Consider the following 18,652-nt stretch of genomic DNA (forward strand, 5'->3'; position numbering starts at 1 on the left):
TACATATTTTCACAATCAAGTTTTTGGCGTCGTTTCCAGGGACTTAGTTTCCAATATCATAGTTAATTTTTATTTGTTCTAATTTGGTATTTTTAATTTTTATTTTTATTGTTTAAAATACATTTATTTGGATCAAGGCTATATTGTGTTTCAGGAATTGTTGGTATATGCGAGGAAGTAAAAAAAAGGAAATCATACCAATAGATCTTGAAATTAAGAAAATGTGTAGAAAGAATTGCAAGATAAAGAAGAGGCTGGACTTTACCATGGATGAGAACGCAAATAACCTTGTCAACAATAATGCAAATATGGGTAATGCAGATGAAGCTGATTCACCATTAAGGAATTCTGTACTCGCTACTGTTACGGGGATACATTCAAGCATTCGTCCTCCAACTGTTAAGGCTAACAATTTTGAGATAAGACCCTCAATTATTCAGATAGTGCAAAATTGTGTACAATTTGGGTGTTTCCTAATGAGGATCCAAATCTACATATAAAAACTTTTTGGAGTTATGTGCGACATTTAAAATGAAAGGGGTGAGTAATGATGTTGTACGATTGCGACTATTCCCATTTCTACTTAGGACAGAGCTAAGAGTTAGTTGAATTCTTTACAAGCCAACTCTATACTTACTTAGGAAGATTTGGCTCAGAAGTATCTTGGTAAATATTTTCCTCCGGCCAAGTCAGCCAGAATTAGAGGAGAGATTAACAACTTCCATCAACTACATGGGGAGTCTTTGTATGATGCATGGGAACAATTTAAGGAATTGCAAAGGAGATGCCCACATAATGGAATAGAGAAGTGGTTGTTAGTTCATACTTTTTACAATGGTTTGGGGGGAAATACAAGAACAATTATAGATGCAGCATCATGAGGAGCGTTTATGAGAAAAAGCGCTAATGAAACGTATGAGCTGTTCGGAGAGATGGATATGAATAATTATAAATGGCCTATTAAGCAAGAAAATAAGAAAGTAGTGAGAGTCTTAAAAGTTGATCTAATAGTGCGATTGGCCGCTCAAGTAGCATCTCTAACCAAACAACTGCAGCAAAATAATCTCGCCGCACAAGCAATGCGAGTATAGAATGTCATGAGTTGTGAGATTTGTGGAGGATCTCATTCTTATGAACAATGCCCGAGCACAACTAGTTGCTTAACAGATGTAAACAATATGCCCTTGGAAAATGCACAGATTATAGGTAATTTTTCAAGACTTACACCCAATACTTACTCAAATTCCTATACACCTGCCTGGAAAAATCATCCCAATCTGTCTTGGAAATATTATAAAGGGTTACAACCACAATATCCATAGTACCCACCTCAGCAACCTCCTCATCAACCAAGTTATGGATTACATGCTAGACCATATTATGATCCAAGCCCACGCCCATCTCGTCCACCTCTTTAAATGAACCCACCAACAATTCAGCCAAACCAATTAAATCAATTCATGACAGAGACAAGGTCTTCCATCAGAAGTTTGGAGACACAAATAGGTCAATTGGCTCAAATGTTCTCTAGTAGAAAACAAGGGAATTTGCCTAGTTCCACAGAGGTAAATCCTAAAGAACAATGTCAAGTTGTCACTTTGAGCAGTGGGACTAAGTATGATGGACCTACAGTGGAAGAGAAAGGGAAGAATACAGAGAAGCAACAAGTTACTAGTCCAATTCAAGAGGAGGATACTAAAGACCTTCCAAAACCAGAAAAACAAAAATATTCCGAGCCTACACCAAAAATTCCATATACTCAACGGTTTCGAAAGGCTAATCTTGACAAAAATTTCTCCAAATTCCTTGAAGTATTTAAGAAACTTCATATTAATATCCCATTTGCAGAGGCTTTAGAAAAAATTCCTAGTTATGTGATGTTTATGAAGGAGATATTGTCTAACAAGAGAAAATGGAGGATTATGAAACTGTTGCATTAACTGAAGAGTAAAGTGCAATTATTCAAAAGAAGCTTCCTCAAAAGTTAACAGATATGGGAAGTTTTACTATACCTTGCACTATTGGAAACTTTCATTGTGAGAGAGTTTTATGTGATTTAGGTGCAAGTATAAATTTAATGCCGCTGTCTGTATTTAAAAGACTTGGTTTGGGGGAAGCTAGACCAACTACTGTTACTCTTCAATTAGCTGATCGTTCTTTAACTCATCCCAGAGGTATTATAGATGATGTTCTATTAAAGGTAGATAAGTTCATTTTCCCAGTGGACTTTATTGTATTAGATATGGAGGAAGATGAGGATGTGCCTATTATATTAGGACGACCATTTTTAGCCACGGGGCAAGTGCTAATAGACGTTCAGAAAGGAGAATTAAGCTTAGAGTACAAGGAGATGAAGTTGTTTTTAATGTTTTCAAAGCTTTGAAATACCCATAAGTTAGTGACAGTTGCTTTTGTATTAGTGTATTGGAGGAACCAAGTAAAGGGGTTGAGTCTATTAAAGATCCATTGGAGTTGAGTCTGATAGAAAGTCCTTAAGAGTGTGCTGGTAATGAAGCCGATGAGCATGTTAAGTGGTTGAGTTCATTAGGGAAAATATATAAAATGAAATATGAGGAATTAAGGCAAGTGCTTGAGAGACCTCTTCCATCCATTGAGAAGCCACCAGTTCTTGACTTAAAAACCTTACTTGATCATCTTAAGTATGCTTATTTAGGCAAGAATGATACTCTCCCAGTTATTATTTCATCTTTTTTATCTGAGATTGAAGAAGAAAAACTTTTGAGGGTATTAAGGGCTCACAAATTAGTAATTGGATGGACTTTAGCAGATATTAAAGATATTAGTCATTCGACAGTAATGCACAGTATATTAATGGAGGAGGCAAGCCTAGTATTGATGCTCAAAGGAGGCTAAATCCTTTAATGAAATAATTAGTAAGGAAAGAAATTCTTAAATGTTTGGATGCTGGAGTAATTTACCCAATATCTGATAGTGCTTGGGTTAGTCCTGTCCAGGTAGTTCCAAAGAAAGGTGGCATGACGGTGGTTAAAAATAATAATAATGAACTTATTCCAACTCGTACGGTGATGGGGTGGAGAATTTTTATTAATTACCATAAACTAAATAAAGCCACTAGGAAAGACCATTTTCCTTTACCTTTTGTTGATAAAGTGTTAGATAGATTGGTTGGCTGTAACGACCCAAAATAACTAATAGAGCTTAAGGGCCTTGATTAGTGTGCCGGGAGGGCATAATTGGTATTTATGTGAATATATGATTAAATGCATGATTATGTGGCATGCATGATTATATGATTATATGGATGTGAATAAATGCATGTTTATGAGTATTAAATGTGCATGTGGTCCTTGTTTAGCTTGCAAGGGCATATTTGTAATTTTGGCTGTTGAGGGCATAAATGTAATTATATATGATAAATTGTTGAGACCACATTATTATGTGGATATATATATTTATATATAATTGCAAAATATGGCTTGAGACAATCCTAGTGAGCGGATTGGCGAAATAGTCACAGCGGGGATTTATACCCAGCTTGGGGGAGCCTTGCGGGGGGGGGGGGGGGGGGCTATTTTGGGAATTTGGGAGAATAATTTGGGAACTATTAGATATTGGGTAAATAAATGGTAGTTAATTGGATGATGGGATTTAAGTGGTAAATAATAGGAACACGCGAGGAATTAACGGGAATTGGGAGCAAAAAGACTGAAATACCCTTTAAGCACCCTTGAATGATTTATAAGGTTGGAGGGGCAATATGGTCTTTTATATAGGTGGTATATTCAGAATTTTAGAACATAATAGAAAGTGGTGGATTAACTTAAGAAAACTCTCAGCTCTTTCTTTCATCTCCCACGTACTCTTTTTCCTTCATTCACCTTTATGGAACTTTGAAGCTAAGGAAGAAAAGGGTTGAAAATTCAGACTTGAGCCTGGGAAATAGGTTGGGTCAAGCTGAGGGAAGGCATGTTTAGGGCAGCTAAAAGATTCAGGGAAACTTAGGCCATCATTTCAGGTAAGGTTTTGACTTTGAATTCACTGAGTAGTTGAGCTTGGAGCATGTGTTTATTCAGGGATTTTGAAAATATTGTAGATGAACTGAAGCTCTGGAACTGGGAAGGGATTAGATAAGACTTAAGCTCAGAGTTTGGGGTTGAAGCTTGTGAGAAGATGGTCATAATTGAGGTAAAAAGTTCTAACTGATTATCTCTGAATTTCTGAGTTCATACTCTGGTTTTTATGGTGTTTGGGTTTGAGAGTTTGAATATGGGTTTTGAGGATTGATTGGAATTTTTGAGAAAAAACTTGGTTGGGTTTTGTTGCCTATGATGAGTAGAGTGTAGTTCAATAGTTGATTTTGGGTTTGGAGGTTTTGAGGGTTGGATTTTTGGAGCTTTGGCTTTGGGAGAATCGGAGGAGAAACCTAGAAAATATGCATTTTCTGGTTGCAGCGCTGTAGTGCTAGGTTAGGAGCGCTACAACGCTAGGATGCATTTCTGGGGGGCTTAAGTTTCTGACTATAGCGCTATAGCGCCCTCTGGTAGCGTTGTAGCGCTACGCTGCCTCCAGAACTTAGTTTTTAGGTACTTTTTAAAGTCTTGCTTGGGGGCTCGGGGGGACAGTCTCACCACTTCGTTTGGTGGAATTAGAGGTCCCGAGAGCTTGGGATTGGCCCCGAAGTTGGTTTGGGGAGTCAAATTATAATGAGGGTTCTATTTATGGTTTGTGACTAGGTTTGTCGCCAAGGCTCGGAGCTAAGGATCGTGCTCAGAATCATTTCGCATTCTCCGCTCGAAAATCAAGGTAAGAAAACTGCACCCTTTTATGTGGATAAGTTGGGACTAAGAGTTCTCTATACTTGTATGCAATATTGTATGATGGTATTACGCCATGTGAGTATGAAATAAACGGCCTAAGAGTGCCGAAATTAATATTGGCGCACAGGGACGCGGCTCGGCCACTGGTAGCTGAGGTTAATTAAATAATCACTGAGCTTGACCTAAGCGAGCCAGAGTCAGTGGGTTGAACACTGGGCTCGGCCTAAGTGAGCCGAAGACAATGACTTAATCAGAGGGTGCGACCTAAGGGCGTCGACCCTAGTTGTTGAATGATATGTTTATTTTTGTTAATCTGATGATTATGACATGTTAAATACTTGGTTAAAAGACTGTTGATTTGTCTATTATTATCGCTGATTATGAGAATGTTGTGGACCGCTGAGTATCCTGTTATGCTTTGTGAGTTATTTGATTACTATTATTGATTATGCTCTGTTATATGGTTTTCTTGATGAGCCTCAGCTCACGGGTGCTACGTGGTGCAGGTAAAGGCAAGGGTAAGATGAATCAACCATGGGTTAGAGAGCTCTGGGGCGAGGTGTACATTGTCAGTTGCTCGATCGCCATGGTCGAGGGATTGTACAGGGACGGAAACCTAAAATGTGTATTTTTCCATTAGAGTGGCTTGGTTTATTTATGACACTTTGAAATTTTGTAAATACATCTTTTAAACCCTGATTTGGGATCCCATGTAGTAAATATTCATTTGAATGAAAACGACCTGTTTATAACCAAAATCTTTTAATCCTAACTTGTTTATGACTTTAGATACACATTTTTATTTAAATGACTTGGTTATAAAGTCTTGCACTATTTTAAACACACAGTGTAACGGTCTTGGTTATCCAGGGCATTACACTGGCCATCCTTATTACTGTTTCTTGGATGGATATTCCAGATATCATCAAATTCCTATAGCATCGGAGGATCAAGAAAAGACTACCTTCATATGCCCTTATGGAACATTTGCCTTTAGGAGGATGCCATTTGGGTTATGTAATGCTCCCGCCACCTTTCAAAGATGTATGATGTCAATTTTTTTGGACATGGTGGACAAAGTTATTGAAGAGTCAAATTTAATTTTAAACTGGGAGAAATGTCACTTCATGGTGACAGAAGGAATAGTTTTTGGCCATAAAATTTCACGCCATGGAATTGAAGTAGATAGGGCCAAGATATCAACAATAGAAAATTTACCTCCTCCAATGTCTGTTAAAGGGATTTGAAGCTTCTTAGGCCATGCTGGATATTATAGGAGGTTTATAAAGGATTTTTCAAAAATTTCAAAGCCCTTATCTACCTTACTTATGAATGGTGTGGTATTCGATTTTGATTCTGAGTGTTTAAAGGCACTTAATACATTGAAGGAAAAATTACTCTCCGCTCCAATTGTTGTGTCACCAAATTGGGAAATTCCTTTTGAATTAATGTGTGATGCTAGTGATTATGCAGTAGGAGCGGTTCTTGGACAACGAGTTGACAAGGTATTTCGAACAATTTATTATGCTAGTTGAACCTTGAATGATGCTCAATTAAATTATGCAACTACTGAGAACGAATTACTTGTAGTAGTCGTTGCATTTGACATGTTTAGGCCATATTTAATTGGTAATAAGGTGATAGTTTACACAGATCACTTACCTATTAAGTATCTTAGTACTAAAAAGAATGCTAAACCTCATTTGATTCGATGGGTTTTACTATTGCAAACGTTTGATATGGAAATTCGTGATAAGAAGGGGACAGAAAATCTAGTTACTGATCATTTATCTAGATTGGAAAAAGAAGAAGAGCATAGTGCGAAGGAAGAGTCAATTGATGAAAATTTTCTGGATGAACAAATATTTTCAATTGAATGTGAAGAGAAAATACAATGGTTTGCAGATTATGTTAACTATTTGGTAGCTAAAGTTGTGCCTCCTGACATGTCAAGCCAGCAACTAAAAAAGTTCTATTCGGAAGTGAAGCATTATTATTGGGATGAGCCTGTTATTTTTCGTCATTGTGCAGACCAAGTGATTAGAAAATGTATCCTAGAAGAAGAAATGACTTCCATACTTACTTATTGCCATACTTTACATTGTAGTGGTCACTTTGGGGGAACAAGGACAGCAACAAAAGTTTTGCAATGTGGGTTTTATTGGCCTTGTTATTTAAAGATGCTAAAGCCTTTGTTAAGAGTTGTGACCGTTGCCAAAGGACCGATAATATATCAAGAAGAGATCAAATGCCAATGAATGGAATTCTGGAGATTGAGATTTTTGATGTGTGGGACATAGATTTTATGGGACCATTCCCATCATCTTATAATAATAAGTACATTTTGCTGCCAGTAGATTATGTTTCTAAATGGGTAGAATGTAACGCCCTGGATAGCCAAGACCGCTACACTGTGTGTTGATAAAGGTGTAGGACTTGCTAATAAAGTCATTTAGTTAAAAACGTGTCATTGAAACCATTAATGTGCTAGGGTTAAAAGATTTTGGTCTCAAAAGGTACATTTCATATAACAAAACATTTTTACACATGGGATCCCAAAAGGAACAACATTTAAAAGTCAGTTTACAAAATTTCCAGAGTACAAACAACCACTAGCCACTTTAAGGGAAAAACAGACGTTTATGGTTCTCCTGTTCTTGTCTCCCCCTCAACCGTGGCGGCTGAGCAGCTGATCATGTACATTCTACTCTCAGAGCTCTCCAAATTAGGGCTGATCAAGCTTGCCTTTCCCTTTACCTGCACCATGAAGCACCCGTGAGCCAAGGCCCTGCAAGAAAACATAACATTATATAACAAACAATGATAAAAATTGAATAACCCCTTTACGCATGTTCATACACTTAACATACCACATTAATCACATAGCACGTAGATATAACTAAGGATTCAATCAATCAACACTCAGCTATTTAGCATGACAAATCCACCAATCAATAATAACAATCAAATCACATGATAATCAGGGTCGACACCTTAGGTCGCACCTTCTATTTACCCCATTGACTCTGGCCTGCTTAAATCGAGCTCAGTACATAATAAGCTGTCCTCAGCTACTAGTGGCCAAGCCGTGCCCTGCGCGCTAATGTAAACTCTGTCACTCTTAGGCCGTTTGTTTACTATTTACATGGCATAATACCATCCTCTATAAAACATACAAAATAGGGAAACCCTAGTCCCATTATAAATCCACCACCGGGTGCAGTTTTCTTACCTTTAGTTTCCAAATGTACTGGTTACGCGAGATGCCTCTTGAGCCGTTCTGTTTCCTGAGCCCCTAGTTTATACCTAGTCACAACCAAGATAAGGGATACCATTAATAATTGTAAAAGGGCATCTAAATACGGTTCTAGTCTCTGGAACATCGAATTCCAGCAAACACGGTAGTAGATTCAATCCCGAGCACCCTAGGTTAAATTCCCATGCTTAAAATCCAAAAACCCCTAATTTCCTTAAGGGTCGTTGCTCAAGCCTCCCATACCGTAGCATGGCCACCAAACAGAGCCCATCCAAGCTACGAACCAGACATAGGCCACGACCCTACATAGACCATGCCACGGCCTGCCCTCCATCTCCAACACCCATCAGCTTCAGAGGGCCGCGGCTCTCCAAGAACTATGCCGCGGCCCGACCCCTTCAAACCCAGAAAAACCTCCATTTTTAACTCTCAAACCTCACTCAAAACCATCCAAAACCTTCCCTATTATATACCATAACTATCACAAACATTCATGCATGATTTCAGAAGCTTAAGCCAATAGAAACCTAATCTAAAAACCCATCAAAACACCACTTTGATTTCTGAAACCCACACACTCAAGAACTCTAAAATCAGTCAAGAAAACACTAGAATTAAAACATTAAATCATAAATTTGAGCTTACCTTCACTGCAGAACCACTCCTCTAAGCAAATTCTGAGCTAATTCCCAAGCTTGCTACCTTAATTTAACCTTGAAGTTAAGAACCTAAGAACTCTTAGAATTCAGCCCCAAAACTTCATAACCACCTTATCAAAAGTTTTAATTTAATGCTTACCTTAGTTTCTAGTTAGATTCCCGATCTTCCGCTGTGTTAATCCTCCAAATCCTCAGCTCAATCACTGAATTCCCAGCCAAATCTCCTTAGTTTTCAGTTATTTTCCTTGAAAGAGAAGAAGAGAGAAGGAGAGAGGGAGGGAAGGGTCGGTTCTTCATGTTTCCACTGTTTTCTAAGTTTTTACTTAGTCTATCCTTAGGTAATTAAGTTAATCTCGAGGCTTGCGGTGCCGGAAACGTCCCTGAGGGAAAAATGGTAAAATTCCTCAGTATTCCCACCTAAGCTTCCTAACCTCAAATATATCTCCAATTATTTATTTTCATAACCCGATAACCTAAATAACCATCCAATACCTGAAATACCCCTTGAATTTCCCCAAGTCAAGTATTAAGCCCCGTTGTGACTATCCTGCTAACCAGCTCCCTAGGATCGCCTCAAATCGCATGCTGCAGACTTACCCACATAATAATGTGGTTCTCACAAATAGAACATATAATCACATTTAAATTCATATAACCATACAATCATGCTTATTATATCATCACGCATTAAATTAATAAATTCACACATAAACAAATTATGCCCTCTCGACACACTAATCAAGGCGCTTAAGCCATATTGGTGATTTTGGGTTGTTACAACTATCCCCTCATACTGAGAATTTCGTCCTCAAAATTTACCTGAATAGCTTGAGATACTGATCCTGCATCATCGTCTCAAGCTCCCAGGTCGCTTCCTTGACCTTGCTATTTCTCCACAATACTTTAACTAACAGAATCGTCTTATTCCGTAGAACTTTGTCCTTCCGATCCAAAATCTGAACCGATCGCTCCTCATAGAACAAATCTATCTGCAATTTTAAGTCCTCATACTTCAGCACATGCGTCGAATCTGAGACATACTTCCGTAACATAGAGACATGGAATACATCATGAACTCTCGACAACGACGGTGGCAAGGCCAACCTGTCAGCCACCTGCCCAATCCTTTCTAGAATCTCAAAAGGTCCAACAAACCAAGGGCTCAACTTGCCCCTTACTCCAAACCTCCTCACCCCTCTCAGTGGTGAGACTCGCAGAAACACATGGTCCCCAACTTGGAACTCCACGCTTCTACGCTTGGGATTAGCGTAGCTTTTCTGTCTACTCTGCGAAGTGAGCATTCTGGCTCGAATCTTCTCAATAGCTTCACTTATCTTCTGAACCATGTCTGGCCCCAAATACTTTCTCTCACCCATCTCATCCCAATGAATGGGCGACCTATACTTCCTTCCATATAGCATCTCATAAGGAGCCACTCCAATCGTGGACTGATAATTGTTGTTATATGAAAATTCAATCAATGGGAGATACTTACTCCATGAACCCTCGAAGTCAATCACACACGCCCTAAGCATATCTTCCAACACCTGAATCGTCCTCTCAGACTGTCCATCAGTCTGAGGATGAAAGGTTATGCTAAACTTCAACTGAGTCCCAACGGCTCTCTGCAGAGCTCCACAGAACTTAGAGGTGAAGATAGGGTCTCGATCAGATACAATAGACTTAGGAACCCCATGGAGATGAACTATCTCCCTCACATATGACTCTGCATACTGTTCCACTGTGTAGGTCGACTTTACTGGCAGAAAATGAGCTGACTTGGTGTATCTCTCCACTATCACCCACACCGAGTCATAAAGTCCCACTATCCTGGGTAGACCTTCCACAAAATCCATGGTAATGTCCTCCCACTTCCACTCCGAAATACCCAAAGGCTGAAGCAATCCCGTTGGTCGCTGGTGCTCAGCCTTCACTTGCTGACATGTCAAACATCTGGCCACATACTCCACCACATCTTTCTTCATCCCGGGCCACCAATATAATGTCCGTAGATCCTGATACATATTCGTGGTACCCGGATGAAGCGAGTATGGCGTAGTGTGAGACTCATCCAGTATCTCTCGTCTGATCCCTTCATCTGCTGGACACAAATTCGCCCCTGATATCGAAGCATACCAGTCTCAGAAACATAATAATCCTTAGCTATCCCCGCTAAGACATGTTGTCGAACTTCTTGTAGCTATGCATCTACCAATTGACCATCCTTGATCCGCTCTAGCAGGGTCGAATGTAAGGTAATATTGGCCAACCTGCCCACCACCAGCTCTATCTTTACCCTGGCCATCTCATCTGCTAACTCTCTAGAGATCTGAACAGAACTAAATAACTGGCCCGAGTCCCTCTAGCTCAATGCATCTGCCACAACATTGGCTTTTCCAAGGTGGTAAAGAATGTCATAATCATAATCCTTAACCAACTCCAACCAATGTCTTTGTCTCATGTTCAGATCCTTTTGGGTGAAGAAATACTTCAAACTCTTATGATCAGTGTATATCTCGCACTTCTCACCATACAGATAATGTCGCCACACCTTCAGTGCGAATACCACTGTTGCTAGTTCCAGATCATGGGTTGGATACCGCTGCTCATACTCCTTCAGCTGTTGCGATGTATAAGCTATAACTTTCTTATTCTGCATCAACACACAACCTAGACCCATCCTCGATGCATCATAGTATACCACAAACTTTCCTTCCTCCGAAGGAAGACTTAACACAGGTGCAGAAATAAGTCGTTGCCTCAACTCTTGGAAACTATGCTCACACTTCTTAGAACAAACGAACCTCTAATTCTTCCGTGTCAACTCTGTCATTGGTGAAGCAATCTTCTAGAATACTTCTACAAACTGCCTGTAATAACCTGCTAACCCAAGGAAACTCTGCACCTTGAGACGTTCCTTGGCCTAAGCCAATCTTTCACCGCTTCCACCTTGGATGGATCCACCTTAATCCCTTCTGTGCCAACTATATGCCAAAGAAAAGTCACCTCTGGCAACCAAAACTCACACTTCTTAAACTTGGCATATAACTGATGCTCCCTTAACCTCTGTAAAACCTGTCAAATATGTCGCTCGTGCTCTGCCTCTGAACTGGAGTATATTAAGATGTTGTCGAGGAAGACAATGACGAACTAATCCAAGAAGTCCTTGAACACCCTCTTCATCAGATCCATGAAAGCTGCCAGGGCATTGGTCAAACCAAAAGGCATGACCAAGAACTCACAGTGCCTATATCGCTTTCAGAAGGGCGTCTTTGGTATGTCCTGGTCCTTGATCCTCAGTTGGTGATGGCCAGATCAAAGATCAATCTTTGAGAACACCGTCTTTCCCTGCAGCTGATCGAACAAGTCATCGATCCTTGGTAGAGGGTACCTATTCTTGATGGTCAAATTATTCAATTCCCTGTAGTCTAAGCACATCCTCATAGTCCCATCCTTCTTCCTAACAAACAACACTGAAGCGCCCCACGTAGAGTAGCTAGGCCTGATGAATCCTAAATCTAGAAGTTCTTGTAGCTGTATCTTCAGTTCCTTCAACTCTGCTAGTGCCATCTTATATGGTGCCCTTGACACTGGTTCTATCCCCGGTCCTAACTCAATAACAAACTGAATCTCCCTGCGTGGAGACAACCCCGGTAACTCCTCAAGGAATACATCTAAAAACTCAGAAACCACCCTAGTCTCTCTCGACCCCACTGGCAACATCCTGGTGGTGTCCACCACACTAGCCAGCAAACCTATGCATCCACCCTGCAACAAGTTTCTGGCTCTCAACATTGATATCATGGGTACGCAGGGTCACATACCGCACCCACGAAGACAAGAGGATCCTCGTCCTCAGGCTCAAAAGTCACCATCTTCTTCCTGCAGTCAATAGTAGCCCCATACCTGACCAACCAATCCATCCCTAAGATCATTTCAAAATCCTCCATATCTAGCTCAATCAAGTCAACTGAAAGCTCCTTACTATTAACCATCACTGGCAGTGCCTTAATCCACCTCCTAGAAACTACCAGTTCCCCAGTAGGCAATAAAGTCCCAAACCCCGCAGTTCGGTACTCACTAAGTCTACACAATCTATCAATCACTTTACTAGAAACAAAGGAATGTGTAGCACCAGAGTCAATCAATACAGTAAAAGGAGAGCCAGCGCTAGAAAGCTGACCCGTCACTACCGAGGGACTAGCCTCGGCCTCTGCCTGTGTCAAGGTGAACACTAGAGCTGGAGTCAAGCTGTCCACTTTTCCTGCTTCCCCTTTCTTCATTGTTGGGCAGTCCTTCTTGAGGTGCCCCACCGTTCCACACACATAGCAAGCCTTGGCCCGACATTTGCCTTGATGGCGTTTTCTATATCTTGGGCACTCTGGATAACTCTGCCACGCCTCACTGCCGCCCTGACGGCCACCCTGAGCACCCCGACCCCTCCTATCAGGACCAGCAGTGATCGAAGTGTCAGGAGTCTTTCTCTTAAAATTACTGGGGCCTCCGCCCCTACCTGACCCGGAATAAGGAGGCACCACTCTGTGACCCTCGCGCCTCACTGCACTTTCCTTCCAATCTTGTTCTCCGCTTCCTCAGCGGTAAGAGCCTTCTCAACGGCCTGGGCATAAGTTGTTCCCCCAGGTACCGTTGTGATCCTAACATTCTGGCTATCATAGCATTAAGCCCCTTAATGAATCTGTCTTGCCTGGCTGCATCTGTAGGCATAAGGTTTGGTTCAAATTTTGCAAGTCTATTAGATTTTAGGGCATACTCAGTAACTATCATGTTGCCCTGCACCAAACCCACAAACTCATTAACTTTTGCTGCCCTGATGGCAACATTGTAGTATTTCTAGCTGAACAAGTCTTTAAATCCTTCCCAACTCAAAGCAGTGATGTCCCTGGTCTGTGATGCCACTTCCCACCAGATGCGGGCATCCTCTCTCAACATATATGTGGCACAAGCCACTCTATCATGTCCCTCTATCCTCATGCAATCCAGGATAGTAGTGATCATAGTCATCCACTGTTCGGCCTTCAGTGGGTCGAGTCCTCCCTCAAAAGTTTGGGGATGCTGCTTTTGGAACTACTCATACAATGGCTCCCATCTATTCCCAACCTCTACTGGCTGAATTACAGGTGCCACTACAGGTGGCACAATAGGTGCTGCACTCCCTGCTGGAGCCTGCTATCGTAGCAAACGAATTGTTCATCTTGGCTCTATAATCGCGCTTGCATATTCGCCATAAGTTGCTGCCAGTTCTTAGGGACTGGCGGAGGAATCTGGCCCTAGTCATCACCTTCGGTCCCAAACCTAGTGCTGGCTAGTCGTGTAGATTTTCTTGGATGCATACTATCCAAGTCAATCTGTAATCAACGACTCAGTAGTAAGACCATGATGACAGGGTAAAAGCTTCTCCAAAATTCGCCAAAGGAACATAACCAATCACAAACAATCAAGATATAGGCATTTATCCACATGCATCGGCTTTGCTAATAAGCAAGCCCCAACATTACCACACAACAGCTAAGATATAAACATCCATCCATACACAATATGCAGTTAATCATTCAAATATCCATTTCCATGCACGACGATGCTAATAAGCATGCCTCCATACTTTCACACAGCAGTCAAAGGCCAGGCCCTATCAGTATCTCATGCTTCTTATTAATCTAATAAATAACAATGTTCATAATTCATTCCAGGCATACAAGCATATAAGCACGTATACACATTACCAAACCCTGAATCGAGCTTGTCTCTAGTAGTGAATGTACATGTCCAACTGGTCTTCAGGAACCCTTAAACCTAGGACGCTCTAATACCAAGTTGTAACGCCCTAGATAGCCAAGACCGCTACACTGTGTGTTGATAAAGGTGCATGACTTGCTAATCGATTCATTTAGTTAAAAACCTGTCATTGAAACCATTAATATGCTAGGGTTAAAATATTTTGGTCTCAAAAGGTACATTTCATATAACTAAACATTTTTACACATGGGATCCCAAAAGGAACAGCGTTTAAAAGTCAATTTACAAAATTTCCAGAGTACAAACAACCACTAGCCACTTTAAGGGAAAAACAGACGTTTATGGTTCTCCTGTTCTTGTCTCCCTGTAACGACCCAAATTTGCTAATAAGGCTTAAGGGCCTTGATTAGTGTGCCGGGAGGGCATAATTGGGATTAGAATAAATGTTATTGATTTAAATGTGTAATTATATGATTAATAGTGTGTTTATGATAATTGATGATATTATGTGATAATATGAAATAGACATGTTGTATATGTGAGAACCACATTATTATGTGGATAACTCTGCAGCCGGCGACTCGAGGCGATCCTAGGGCTAGATAGCTAAAAAGTCACAACGGGGCATTATAATTGACTTTGGACAAGTCAAGGAGTATTTTAGGTATCGGGTAGTGATTCAGACTATCGGGTGATGAAAATAAATAATTGGTGATATATTTGAGGTTAGGATGTCTAGGCGGGATTATTGGGGGATTTTACCATTTTGCCCTCGGGGACGTTTCCGGCACCCCGAGCTTTGGGATTAGTTTAATCATCTAAGGATATACTTGGAAGACTTAGAAAATATTAGACAGAAAGTGTAAACCGACCCTATCTCTCCTTCTCTCTCTTCTCTCTCTTAGCAAAGGAAAAACTCTGAATTTTCAAGAGAATCAAGTTGAATACTTGGGAATTGAAGGGAATAATCTGGAGGATTAGCTCAGGAACTGATCAAGGTCTGAGATGGAGCCAAGGTAAGCTTTGAATTTTCACTTCTGAGGTTAGGAATTTAGAGAAATGGCTGAGTTTTAAATATCTGTGGTTTTGGCATTTAAGGTGGAAAACTGAGGCTTGAAACTTTGAAGATAGGTCAAGGGACTCTTGGAGAAACGATTCTACAGCTGAGGTAAGGTTTAATTTAAAGTTTGATGGTTGAATTTGAGAGTTTTCATGGCTGGTTTTGAGTTCTGTGGGTTTGAAATCTCAGAAATTGGAATTGGGATTTTGGTGAGTGTTAGGCTGGATTTTTGGTGGAGTTGTGTTGTTTAAATCATTCTAATATTGTTATTATTAATTGGTTTTGAGTTGGGGGCTTTGGGATGGCTTAAGGTGAGGTTTAGAGATTGAAAATGGTGGTTTTTTCTGGGTTCGGAGGGTCGGGCTGCGGCATGGTTCTTGGTGAGCCGCGGCCCTTCGAGTCTGTTGCATGCTGAGGAAGGAGGGCGGGCCGCGGTATGGTCCAAGCAATGCCGCGGCCCTTACCTATTTTTGTGCCCTAGGTGGTTCTGTTTGGGGGCCATGCCGCGTCATGGGTGGCCTATGCCGGGGCGCTTAAGGGATTTTGGGATTTTAAGCTTGGGAATTTAACCTAGGGTGATCGGGATTGAATCTTTTACCATATTTGGTGAAATTCAATGTTCCGGGGACTAGAACTTGGTTTGGAAACTCATTTAAGATTGTTAATGGTATCTTTCATCATGGTTGTGACTAGGTGTTAAGCTAGGGCTCGGGGATCGGATCGCGCTCAAGGAGTATCGCCCGTAGCTAATTCATCTAGAAGCTAAAGGTAAGAAAACTACACCCGGTTGAATATTTGAACAGGACTAAGGACTCCCAATATATATGATTGAAAGAATTGTATTATGCCATGTAAATTGTAACCAACAGCCTAAGCGTGCCACGGTTAACTTGTGCAATTGGCACGGCTCGGACACTGGTATCCGAGGACAGCTTATTATGCACTGAGCTCGGTTTAAGCGGGCCGAAGTCAGTGGGTTAAACAGAGGGTGCGACCTAAGGTGTCGACCCTAGTATTTGTGTTAATTGATTGTTATACTTGGCTATGAATGTGATTAATGAGGTTGTTGAATAATCTGAGTATAGATGAGGTTACCTGTACCTTGAAGTGTGCTTATATGTTGTGGATTGAATATCTGAACATGCTTATTGGAATATCTGTCTGATAATATTGTTTATGCTGTGTATGTTGCTTTCTTGCTGGGCCTTGGCTCACAGGTGCTGCATGGTGCAGGTAAAGGCAAGGGCAAGATCGATCAACCTTGATTAGAGAGCTCTGCAGGGTGAATGTACATGTCAGGCCGCTCAACCGCCACGGTTGAGGAGATTACAGGGACGAGAGGACCAGAACCTTGTGTTTTGCCTTAGTATGGCTAACGTTTACTATTAACTGTTAAATTTTGTAAACCAACCTTTAAACATTGTTTTGTTTGGGGATCCATTCTGTAAATTGTTTATATTTTATAAAATGCATCTTTTGTGGCCAAAATGTCTTTTAGCCCTAGAACATTTTAACTAATGACACGTTTTGATTAAACGACTTGATTAGCAAGTCTCACACCTTTATAAACACATAGTGTAGCAGTCTTGGCTATCCAGCCCGCTTAAACTGAGCTCAGTGCATAATAAGTTGTCCCAGCTACCAGTGGGCGAGCCGCGCCCTGTGTGCTAATGTAAACTCCGGCACTCTTAGGCCGTTTGTTTACTATTTACATGGCATAATACCATCCTATATAAAACATACCAAATAGGGAACCCTTAGTCCCATTATAAATCCACCACCGAGTGCAGTTTTCTTACCCTTAGTTTCGAAATGTACTGGTTACGTGAGATGCCTCATGAGCACGATTCGTTTCTCGAGCCCCTAGCTTATACCTAGTAACAACCAAGATAAGGGATACCATTAATAATTGCAAAAAGGGCTTCTAAATAAGGTTCCACTCTCTGGAACATCAAATTCCACCAAACATGGTAGTAGATTCAATCCCGAGCACCCTAGGTTGAATTCCCCTGCTTAAAATCCAAAAACCCTAATTTCTTTAAGAGTCATGGCTCAAGCCTCCCATGGCCCGCAAACAGAGCCCATCCATGCTCGAAACCAGACACGGGCCGCGGCCTTACATAGACCATGCCGCGGCTTGACCCCTTCGAACCCAGAAAAACCTCCATTTTTAACTCTCAAACCTCACTCAAAACCATCCTAAACCATCCCTATTATATACCACAATTATCACAAACATTCATGCATGACTTCATAAGCTTAAGCCAATAGAAACCTAATCTAAAAACCCATCAAAACACCACTTTGATTTCTGAAACCCACACACTCAAGAACTCTAAAATCAGTCAAGAAAACACTAGAATTCAAACATTAAATCATAAATTCGAGCTTACCTTCACTGCAGAACCATTCTTCTAAGAAAATTCTGAGCTAATTCCCAAGCTTGCTGCCTTAATTTAACCTTGAAGTTAAGAACCTAAGAACTCTTAGAATTCAGCCCCAAAACTTCATAACCAACTAATCAAAAATTGTAATTCAATTCTTACCTTAGTTTCTAGTTAGATTCCCTATCTTCCGCTGTATTAATCCTCCAAATCCTCAGCTCAAATCACTGAATTCCCAGCCAAATCTCCTTAGTTTTCAGTGATTTTCCTTGAGAGAGAAGAAGAGAGAAGAGAGAAGGAGAGATAGAGGAAAGGGTCGGTTCTTGATGTTTCCACTATTTTCTAAGTTTTTACTTAGTCTACTCTTAGGTAATTAAGTTAATCCCAAGGCTCGGGGTGCTGGAAACGTCCCCGAGGGCAAAATGGTAAAATTCCCTAGTGTTCCCACCTAAGCTTCCTAACCTCAAATATATCTCCAATTATTTATTTCCATAACCCGATAACCTAAATAACCATCCAACACCTGAAATACCCCTTGAATTGCCCAAAGTCAAGTATTAAGCCCCATTGTGACTTTCCTGCTAACCATCTCCCTAGGATCGCCTCAAATCACATGCTGCAGACTTACCCACATAATAGTGTGGTTCTCACAAATACAACATATAATTGCATTTACATTCATATAACCATACAAGCATGCTTATTATATCACCACACATTAAATTAATAAATTCACACAT

At 40.7% G+C, this 18,652-nt stretch overlaps 1 non-coding gene across 1 annotated transcript; it reads right to left on the reverse strand.

Annotated features, from left to right (window-relative positions):
• Window positions 1–695: 695 nt before the first annotated feature.
• Window positions 696–802, reverse strand: LOC133813742 (small nucleolar RNA R71). The gene has a single exon (XR_009884743.1). It is a non-coding gene; the product is annotated as a small nucleolar RNA R71 (small nucleolar RNA).
• Window positions 803–18,652: the final 17,850 nt, after the last annotated feature.

Source organism: Humulus lupulus, chromosome 1 (genome assembly GCF_963169125.1).
Source record: "Humulus lupulus chromosome 1, drHumLupu1.1, whole genome shotgun sequence".
In the NCBI taxonomy this organism is placed as follows: domain Eukaryota; kingdom Viridiplantae; phylum Streptophyta; class Magnoliopsida; order Rosales; family Cannabaceae; genus Humulus; species Humulus lupulus.